We start from the raw sequence: 8,993 nt of genomic DNA on the forward strand, positions 1-8,993 counted from the left end.
TGGATTATTAAAGCCACGAGGAGAGATTAGAAGAAGCAGTGTGGACCAAGGAGAAGTTGGTCCAAGGCCATGGACGTGCGCTCAATCCGGCCCAGCTCTGCCCCTGCTGGTGGGTTTGATCAGTGTGCACATCTCACAGGTGAAGACCCTGAAGGCTTCAACACTGAGCTGCCACAAAGTCCTTGGCCTTGACCTCAGTGTAGCACCAGAGGGAGAGTCAGAGAATCCAGTCTCACCAAGACTGATGGGGATCTGAGACAGATGAGAGCACAGGCCAGGAGCGGCTACAAAGGAAAGCACCCATCCCCATTCCCTGGGGGCCCTACTCAGACATGATTCCATCTGGCTGGAGGTTCTGTGCCGCCCGAAAGGCACTTACTCCCCAGTGCTGGGCTGGAACTGACTCAGCTGGAGGCTCAGGCTTTAGCAGCCGACCAACTGGTGGCCCAGAATATCCACTTCTGCCTGGTTAAGCAGACAGGAGGGAAGGGACGGGGATCTGGCCTTCTGCCTAATCCAGGCTTCTTTCCACTTCCAGCCAGGTATGCTGCAGGCCACAGAACAGCACTCCACAGGAGGCTAACACCCACTAAAACCCCCAAATAAGGCACTACTCCTTCCATGTGGAAATGGTCCTTCTGAGGACAGGAGGATGCAGCAGCAGGTGAGGACCCAGGGGACAGACCCTCCTGGAGAAGATGCAGCTGCCAGGCTCAGCCCACCAGCCCAGCTGCCCAGCCCACCAAGGAGCTCCTTTAACAAGTGTGCTTGGGAGACCAACACATCCTCCCACAAAACAGCTCAGCTGCTCCTCCTTGTAGAACCTCTGGGCTCTGGGGACCCACCAGGGCACCTTCTCCACAAGACATCTGAGGGCCAAGCTAGGAGTGTATGAGGTAGTGGGAAACATAATTGAGAGACATCTCCCCCAGCCCTCTCTCCAGCACCTGCAAGCATCAGGCAGGGGCTGCGGCAGACGGGGCAGGACCAGCCAGCTTTCTGCCTCCTCTGTTCCACTCCCTGCCAGCCCTCACTTTCTGTACTTAATAACCTAGGCAATTCAGAGAAGAAAAGAAAAAGCCCCCATCTCCTGATCTGAACCATGGCATGGTGGCCCAACCTGGGACAATCTATGTGCCTCCAGAAACAGAAGCATACTGTCTTGGCGACAAGAGGGACGACATGAAGGACCATGGCATCTAACGCTGTTAGAAAAGTACAGTGGAGTTCCGAGTCTGTCCATCTTGGGAGCAGCTAGGGACCCGGCGAGTTTGGGCAGCAGCTGGATCGCAGGGCAGGGTTGTGGGGGCTGGAACCCTTGCACTCATCCTTCCCACAGTTCAGGGCAGCAAAGCCACAGGGGTTCCCTCTCTGCCCCCGCCTCCTCAGGGGGGAGCCAGCACCGGAGCTGGCATTATCTGAGGGTACAGATGCTCGGGAAAAGACAACCCCCAGGTTACCCAGAGGCAGGGTACTCGCGAAGGCGTCTCAGCATAAAAGAAAAACGCAATGAGCGGCCACCGGTCGTCAGTTTCCGTCCACACCCGCAAAGATGCAAAGCTATACTTGGGGTAGATATATCGGGACAAAATACACACATTTCGCTTTAGCCTCTGCCTCTGCTCAAGTTCACCAAGAGCTGGAGAAAACCCTCCGCTGACCGGAAGCCTGGCTTGGTAGCTGAACGAGAGGGAGCTGCTGCTGGGTAAACGTCTTTTCCTAGGAGAGGCAGTGCGCACCCCAAATCGTGTCTTCGCCCCCCTCCCGGGTACCTGATCCGTGGCTCATCCGGGGAAACGAACGGTCTCGTAGTACTCGAGGAGGGGGAATCGGCTGCAGCCACTGCCTCCGCACCCGCGCCAGCCCGGTCTTGCCGGAGCGCTCCCCGCCGCGCGCACACTCACACTCCCCGCCCCCGAAAGGCGCCCCCCGCCAGCCCGCCCGGAAGCCAGAGCAGGTGCAGTCCCACCGCGATCCCGGCCGCGTCTGCACAAACTTGTTCGCCGGCCGGCCAGGGAAAACCCTGCCCGCAGCCTGCAGCCCGCAGCCTGCAGCTGCAGCCTGCGCGGGCGTCCCGGCCGGGCATGGAGACAGGACTCACCAGCGATCGCGGCCGGCCGGGGCGCCCGCGCTGGCGGCCACGCGCCCGCCTCCCCGGGGCGGCGAGCCCGCAGCCCTGCAGTGCCCGGACCGAGCGCCCCTGGTGCCCGCACGCCCCCGGGGGATCCGCGGCGAGCGGCCTGACGCAGCCCGGGCACAGGGCGCCGCTGCTGGGCTCCTCGGGGCTGCGGACGTCTGGGCTGAGCTGCGGCGGCAGAGCCAGCGGGCGCCGAGCGGGCGGCGGGCGGCGGGCGGCGGGCAGCGGGCGGGCGGGCGGCGGGCGAGCGGGCACCGGCTCTGCACATGCTCACTCGCGCGGCCTGGGGACAGCGGCCGGCCGCCGCCGGGTCCTAGAGGCGCCCGCGCCACCGCCCTCCTGCCTGCCCGTGGGAGGGGTCGTGGCTGGCGGAGTGGTGCCCACAACCTGCCCTGGCCCGCCAGCCCAGCCCACTGCGCGGCCGCGTGCCGAGCAACGACGCTGACACCCCAGTCTTGTTCACACATACACACATACATGCACACACAGCCTCACTCGCTGGAATACACACAACAGCAGAATGCATTGGCGCTCACACCCAGACACACTTAGACACTCACTGGGCACTGCCACAGAGGGGAGCACATTGCCACACTCACTCAGATGCACACACACAGGGACAGACGCACACTGTCTGATGCAAACACTCTGAGTCACTGCTTCACAGACTCGAACACGCGCGCACACACACTGAGCTCTGTCCCACTCACTCAGAAACATCCTGGGACACTGTGACAGGCACATATATACACACTGCCACACAGTTGTAGCACTGTGATACCATCCCACAGATGCACTTGGATCACTGTCCCATGCAGAGCTAGACACTGACGCCCCCACATCCTTATATACACATGCTGTCTGAAATAGTCGTTCAGGGAACCATTACCACCGACAACTACACTGACACTATCCCCTTGCCTACACACTCAGGGCCCTGCCACCAGCTGCCCCACTGCTCCACACCAACATAGTGACAGACCCTTGCCTTGATACAGCCATCCACAGAAGCAGTGCCACACACGAGTCCACTAACAGACACTTACACAGAGTCATACTGGGCATGGCCCACAGGCAGGCATATACTCCCCCACACACATACACACACTGAGATGGACAGGTGCTGGTACAGGCACACAGGTATACAACAAAACTGCTATATACACAATCCCCCCTTTAAAGTAAGGGTTGGACCTAAGCCTAAGGATTTCCCCTCCACAACCCACCCCTGCTCCTCAGAAATCCCCAAGCCACAGTGCCACCCCTGCCCTGCCAGGGCATCAGTGGGCCACGTCCTCACCCATGGCTGACTGCGAAGGTGCTCCAGGAGGCAGCGGACCGCAGAGGCTGTGGGAGCGTGGCGTGGCTCTAGCCCCGTCTTCCTGAAAGCAAGTTTCATGCCTCTGACTCCCGCTAGGGGCAGAGCTGCGTGGCAAGGCTCCGAGGAGCCTTTCAACAGGTGCTGGGCAGCAGGGAGAGGATTAACCTGGGGACCAGTGGGAGCCCCGCTTTCCTGTAGGTCAGTCAAATGGTACACAGAGAGAAAAGGCACTTGCTTACGTTCACACAGCTGGTCAGGCCAAGCACCAAGGTTAGAGGTCAGCTCCCTCATGGTGAACATGGGGAGCTCCCCGAACTAGCAAGGGCACAGGGCATAGACACGTCCTGTGCGGCCCCAGCATCCCTGGCTTGCAGAAGAGCCCCATACACATCCCTTGCAGAATGTGGATGTGTGCATTGCTATTATTATCAGCAATAATGACCACTGCACACTTTACAGTGCATTTGAATTTCAAAGCCCTCTCTGGGAACTGCTAGGCAAGGCCCAGAGCAAAATGAAAACGTTGAGTCCCTTGTTCAAGAATCATTAAGAATTTCAAGAGATAAGAGCAGAACATTAAAGCAGGTGTGGAGCCTTCCAGCAGGGGGCCCCGTGCCCCACACAGGTCTCATGCCTGTGAAGCTGGCCCTGGCCCTTCCGTGCCATTGCCGCACTTCAAATGCACAAGTGGGCTCAGGTGTCTTCATGGGCCTCAGGCTCACAATAAAACCCCATTGGGAACTCAAGCCCAGGTCCTCTGAGAGGCTTGTCCCTGCCCTGCAGCTACCGTTTGGGGTAGAGGATTGTAGCTGAGAAGTGAAGTGGCTGCCACAAGGGAGGACAGTTGTCTCAAGGAAAGAAGAAAAAAGCCTACAGGGCATCTGTGCCATTTCTGTGGCCAAAGCCATACTGCACCTGCTTTGCAAAGCCCTCCGGGGGTGCACCATACTGCCTGAGTGGGAGGCAGGTTGGAAGGAGCACCTGTTGACTCTGGGGAGAGATGCTGAGAAAGGAGGCGCATAAAAGCATCCAGAAAGTAGTTGAGAAGGGCTTGGGCCATGACAGCATTCAGATGGCCACGAGTATTTCAGAGTTGGGACGAGGCCCTCCTCTGTAACAATGTGACAGAGAAGGGGTATGAGGAGGCCACCTGGACCATGCCTGATAACAGAATCACTTCCAACCTCAGTCCAACTCTGCCATAGCTCTCTCTCTCTCTACATAGCTGGGGCTGTTTGATATGAGCTTGTACATCATCTCTGTCTGTATCCCAGAAGCAACTGTGGGAAGATATCTTAACATCACAGGGGGTCGTATGTTGGTCCCGCAACAGCGCTGGCACATGCGCAGTTAACGCTGAGTTAGGCACTCTCCCACCTCCCACTCTCCCACCTCCTCTGCAAGGCTGGGACTAGGAATCAGAACAGGCTGATCCCACTTCAATCCCAGTCCTGTGTTGGCTCTTGAGTCCATCTTCTCTCTTGTGGCTCCCAATGACTGGATCCCAAAAATTTACATTGCCTCCTAGCTTCGTGTCATGTGCTGGCTTCTCCATCTATCGGTCCATCCATCCATCCGTCCATCCGTCCATCCATCCATCCATCCATCCACTCATCCTATCATGGACTCACTGGTCAAGGCACCCATAAATTTTTTTTTCAACATTGGAGACCCTTTGAAAAGAAGAACCTGTCCCCTCATTGAGTTTCCAGTGTGGAGAACTGGACAAAGAAACGGAGCCAAAGTGATGACGTACCACAAACGGGAAGCTCTGCTACATCGGTTGGGATGCTTGCAGCTTCAGGCACATGGCCACTTGCTCAAATTGTACCTCTGTTTGCAAAGAAGAGTGTGATGGCTGTTGGGAAGGCAGCTAGCTGTGTGTGCCCTATATGTGCGTGGTGCACTGGAAATCAGAAGAGCTGCATTGTCATTTTGGAAACATTCAGGGAAGGCCTCATGGAGGAGGTGACATTTCTGCTGACTCTTGAAGAAGAAGTAGGCATCATCTGGGTCATAGGGAGCCAGGGCCATTCCAGCGCATCATATGTGAAGGTAGGAAAGCATGAACCACGCAGTGTATTAGGGAGATTGCCAGTAATTTGACATTGCTGGTGCAAGGTCAGGGGTGGTTGGAGAGAAGGCTGGACCGTTATTGGCTGCCTGAGCCCTCGTTCGTGTCACTGACATCAGTGGACACGGCAGGGCTGTAGATCAAGCCTGTGCCTCCACCACAGCAACCTCCCTCCACAGGGTGCTCACCTGGTCATCAGTCTTTGAAAAGTCACTGAACCAGTTACTGATTGTCCACCCCACATTTCTGCATCATGTTGTCAAGGGCAGCTGAGTTGTCACGGGCATTGGGGTGACAAGCCCAGGCAGGGGGTCGAATCCCAGTTCCATACCTCTCTCTCACCTCGAGCAAGTCATACTCTCTCTGAGCCTCAATGTCTTCGTCGGCAAATTAGAGAAAATGCACCCATTATTGGGTTCCCGACAGGATCAAATAAATGCCTCTTGAGTTCTTAGCAAACTGTCACAGAACGAGCACAAAGCACATTTAAAAAATAATTTTTTAATCCTCACCCGAGGATATTTTTTCCATGGAGTTTTAGAGAGTGGAAGGGAGGGAGATGGGGGGTGGGGGGAGAAACATTGATGTGAGAGAGACACATTGATCGGTTGTCTCCCGCACGCACCCCTACCGGGGCCGGGGATCAAACCTGTAGCCCAGGTATGTGCCCTTGTCCGGGAATTGAGCCCTCAACCTTTTGGTCTGTGGGTCAATGTTCTAACCACTGAGCAACATTGGCCAGGGCACATACACATTTTAGTAAATACATGAAGAGCTTTCTCCCAAGGCTTTGCTACGATTTAGAAATGCCACGGGTACAATGCTCTCTTGATCTAATAGGCCTTCTTATCTTCCAAATACCACCTCCCAAGAGAGGCCCCCCTATAGCCACCTCCCTGTCCAGTTCCCAGGCTGCAGAAGACATATCACCCCATCATTACCTTGTATATGTATTTGTTTACTGTCTGTCTTCTTCTCCCCGACCCTCACAGCTAGACTTTCAGCCCCCACCCAGCCAGGGACCTTTCTGTCTCATTCACAACTATACCCTTAGTGTCAGGCTTAATTCTTGGTCATAGTCATGCTCACTAAATTAAGTAAATAATTAATTGATTTTTTTAATGCAATGTGTTGAGTGTGATATATTTATTTATTTATTTATTTTATCCTCACCCGAGGACATTTTTGCACTTATCTTCAGATAGAGAGGGAGGGAGAGAGGGGGGAAGAGAGAGAGAGAGAAACATTGATGTGAAAGGGACACATCGAGTGGTTGGCACCCACACGACCCCAACCAGGGCCGGGGACAAACTACAACCGAGGTACGTGCCCTTGGCGGAACCCGAACCCAGGACTCTCTGGTCTGCAGGTCGACGCTCTAACCGCTGAGCCAAACCGGCCAGGGCGAGTGTGATATATTTAAATGAACCCAAGCAGGCTTCCAGTTGTTGCCATGTTTCCTCCCAAGAATTCAGAGACTACTCCCTCCTGCCCAGGTCACAGGCCATCCCTGTCTGTGTCCACCATCTCACAATAATCGTCCATTGAATTCTAATGGCCACCAGGGAGACCGGAGGGAGGACGCGTGACTCACTGCACTGCGTCCCCCCTGCCAGGGACCTGTGTTGGGATGAGGAAGCAGGTGCCCCGCCAGCATCTTGGAACACCTGCTCCGAGCATCCTCCTTTGCCCACGCAGCTCTCAGCGGCTCTCCATTGGCACCCTGGCCAGCAGGATGACCGGGCTTGACCACTGCGGAGTAGCCTTAGAAAGCTGCCGTTTCCTCCCGTGGAGGACTGCATCACTGGGAAAAGCACTGCTCAGAGACGCAGAACTTTTGGCAACACCTCAAAAGGCGGGGGTGGGGGTGCAGGTAGGGTTTTTCCTTCCTTTGTGCCTCCCTCCTCTAATCCCCTGCAGTGCTGTGAACTGTTTGGTGCCCTAGCCCTGCGTGCAGACCTGAGGCTGGTTCCAGGATTTGCTGAGTTGTCTATTTACTTGCTTGTCCTGTGAGAGCTGAAGCCATTTAAATCAGCCTCTGATGGCAACCACAGAGATGGTAATTGTTCCCCCTGCTGAGCTGTGCCTGCAGTCGCCCAGAGGGGCAGGGAGAGCCTGGAATCTGCCTGGGGGATAGGAGCCCCTCTGAGCACGGGTCTGGTCGGGGAGCAGCCCACAGTTCCAGGGCTGGGCCAGAGGTGCCCTGAAAGTTTCAGGACTTCTGAGGTAGCAGAGAGAGCACTGAGCGAAGACGAGGAGGAGGCCTGAGCACCCGTCTGGCTCCACCTGAATGGGCTGCACAGCCCTCGCGCAAAACGTCCCCTGCTGTCCTGTCTGCCTTTCTGGGAAGGGGGCGGGTTGTCTCAGTGATGTCGAAGGGCTTTAAGTGAGACAGGAGAATGAAACAAAAGTGCTTTGGGATCCGTTCTGCTTCTCTAGCTGGGCAAATTCAATCATTTCTCCCAGTAGTTTTTTAATCTGCAAAATGGGGAAAGTGTTTTCTGTCTATGCACAGTTCCTGGCACAGGGTGTATATTTAATATGATGGTTCTTCCAACTGGTGGTAGTTATGATGGTGACTCTAACCGGGCCTGGCGTGGAGTCTGATTGGCAGGTGCTGGAATAAGGTCTGCTGGGTTTATAGCTGTCTGACCCAACACCCAACCTACCTGCACAAAGGCAGCAACAGGGTGGGACCCAGTGCAGAAGCCGGTTGGTTGGGTTAGAGGCAGAGCTTATGGGGTTGGTTGTCAGTTGGGTGTAAGGGTGCTGGGTGGTAGGCAGGCCCTACCGAGAGTGGCAGACTGGCCCCCCGCTCTCTCTTTCTTCCTGCTGCCTGGTGCACCAGCGGGCACACGTATGTGCTTCGCAGAGCAAGCTCCTCATCTTTGTTCCATTTTTCTGAGCTTCCCTGTAAGTCACTCATCAAAGGCCTTGCACGTGCAAGTCATCTACTGAGTTACGTTGCTGAAGCACCTCGAGCTGGTCGCACGGATAAAGAGGAGGTGGGTTCACTTTAATACACTTATTTTGCAATAATTTGGGATTTACAGTAACGTTGCAAAGACAGAATTCTTCTGGACCCCTCACTCACTTTTCCCGGTTGTGAACATCTCATAGTACAGGGTACTTTTGTCAAAGCTGAGAAGCTCACGTGATTCATCCAGACTTGGTTTGGATTTCACCAGCTTTTTCACGAATGTCTTCTTTCTGTCCCAGGACACTCAATCCAGGGCACCGCGATGCATTCGGCTGTCACTCCTCTCCTGTCTCCTGTTCTGCGGCACCTTCTCAATCGGTCCTTGCCTTTTGTGACCTTGACCGTTTGGAGAGGTGTTGGCCAGGTATCCCGTAGAATGTCCAATGGGCTCATTTCAATGAACTGGACGTCTCATACTAGAGAAGGTTGGAAGCTAGAGGTGTCGCGTGACCATGATGCATCGCTGCACGAGGCCAGGGCC

At 55.4% G+C, this 8,993-nt stretch overlaps 1 protein-coding gene across 3 annotated transcripts in view; it reads right to left on the reverse strand.

Annotated features, from left to right (window-relative positions):
• The window catches only part of WSCD1 (WSC domain containing 1), a 44,922-nt gene extending 41,408 nt beyond the window's left edge, over window positions 1-3,514 (reverse strand). The window contains exon 1 of one of the 3 annotated variants that reach the window (XM_036269344.1): window positions 3,438-3,514. The gene's annotated coding sequence lies outside the window, so the exon portion shown is untranslated. Of the gene's footprint in view, window positions 1-1,772; window positions 1,883-2,101; window positions 2,148-3,437 lie in introns of those variants that run through there. The other 2 variants (XM_036269345.1, XM_036269343.1) reach the window with 2 other exon arrangements.
• Window positions 3,515-8,993: the final 5,479 nt, after the last annotated feature.

This window comes from Molossus molossus, unplaced genomic scaffold, assembly GCF_014108415.1.
Source record: "Molossus molossus isolate mMolMol1 unplaced genomic scaffold, mMolMol1.p scaffold_m16_p_19, whole genome shotgun sequence".
Lineage (NCBI taxonomy): Eukaryota > Metazoa > Chordata > Mammalia > Chiroptera > Molossidae > Molossus > Molossus molossus.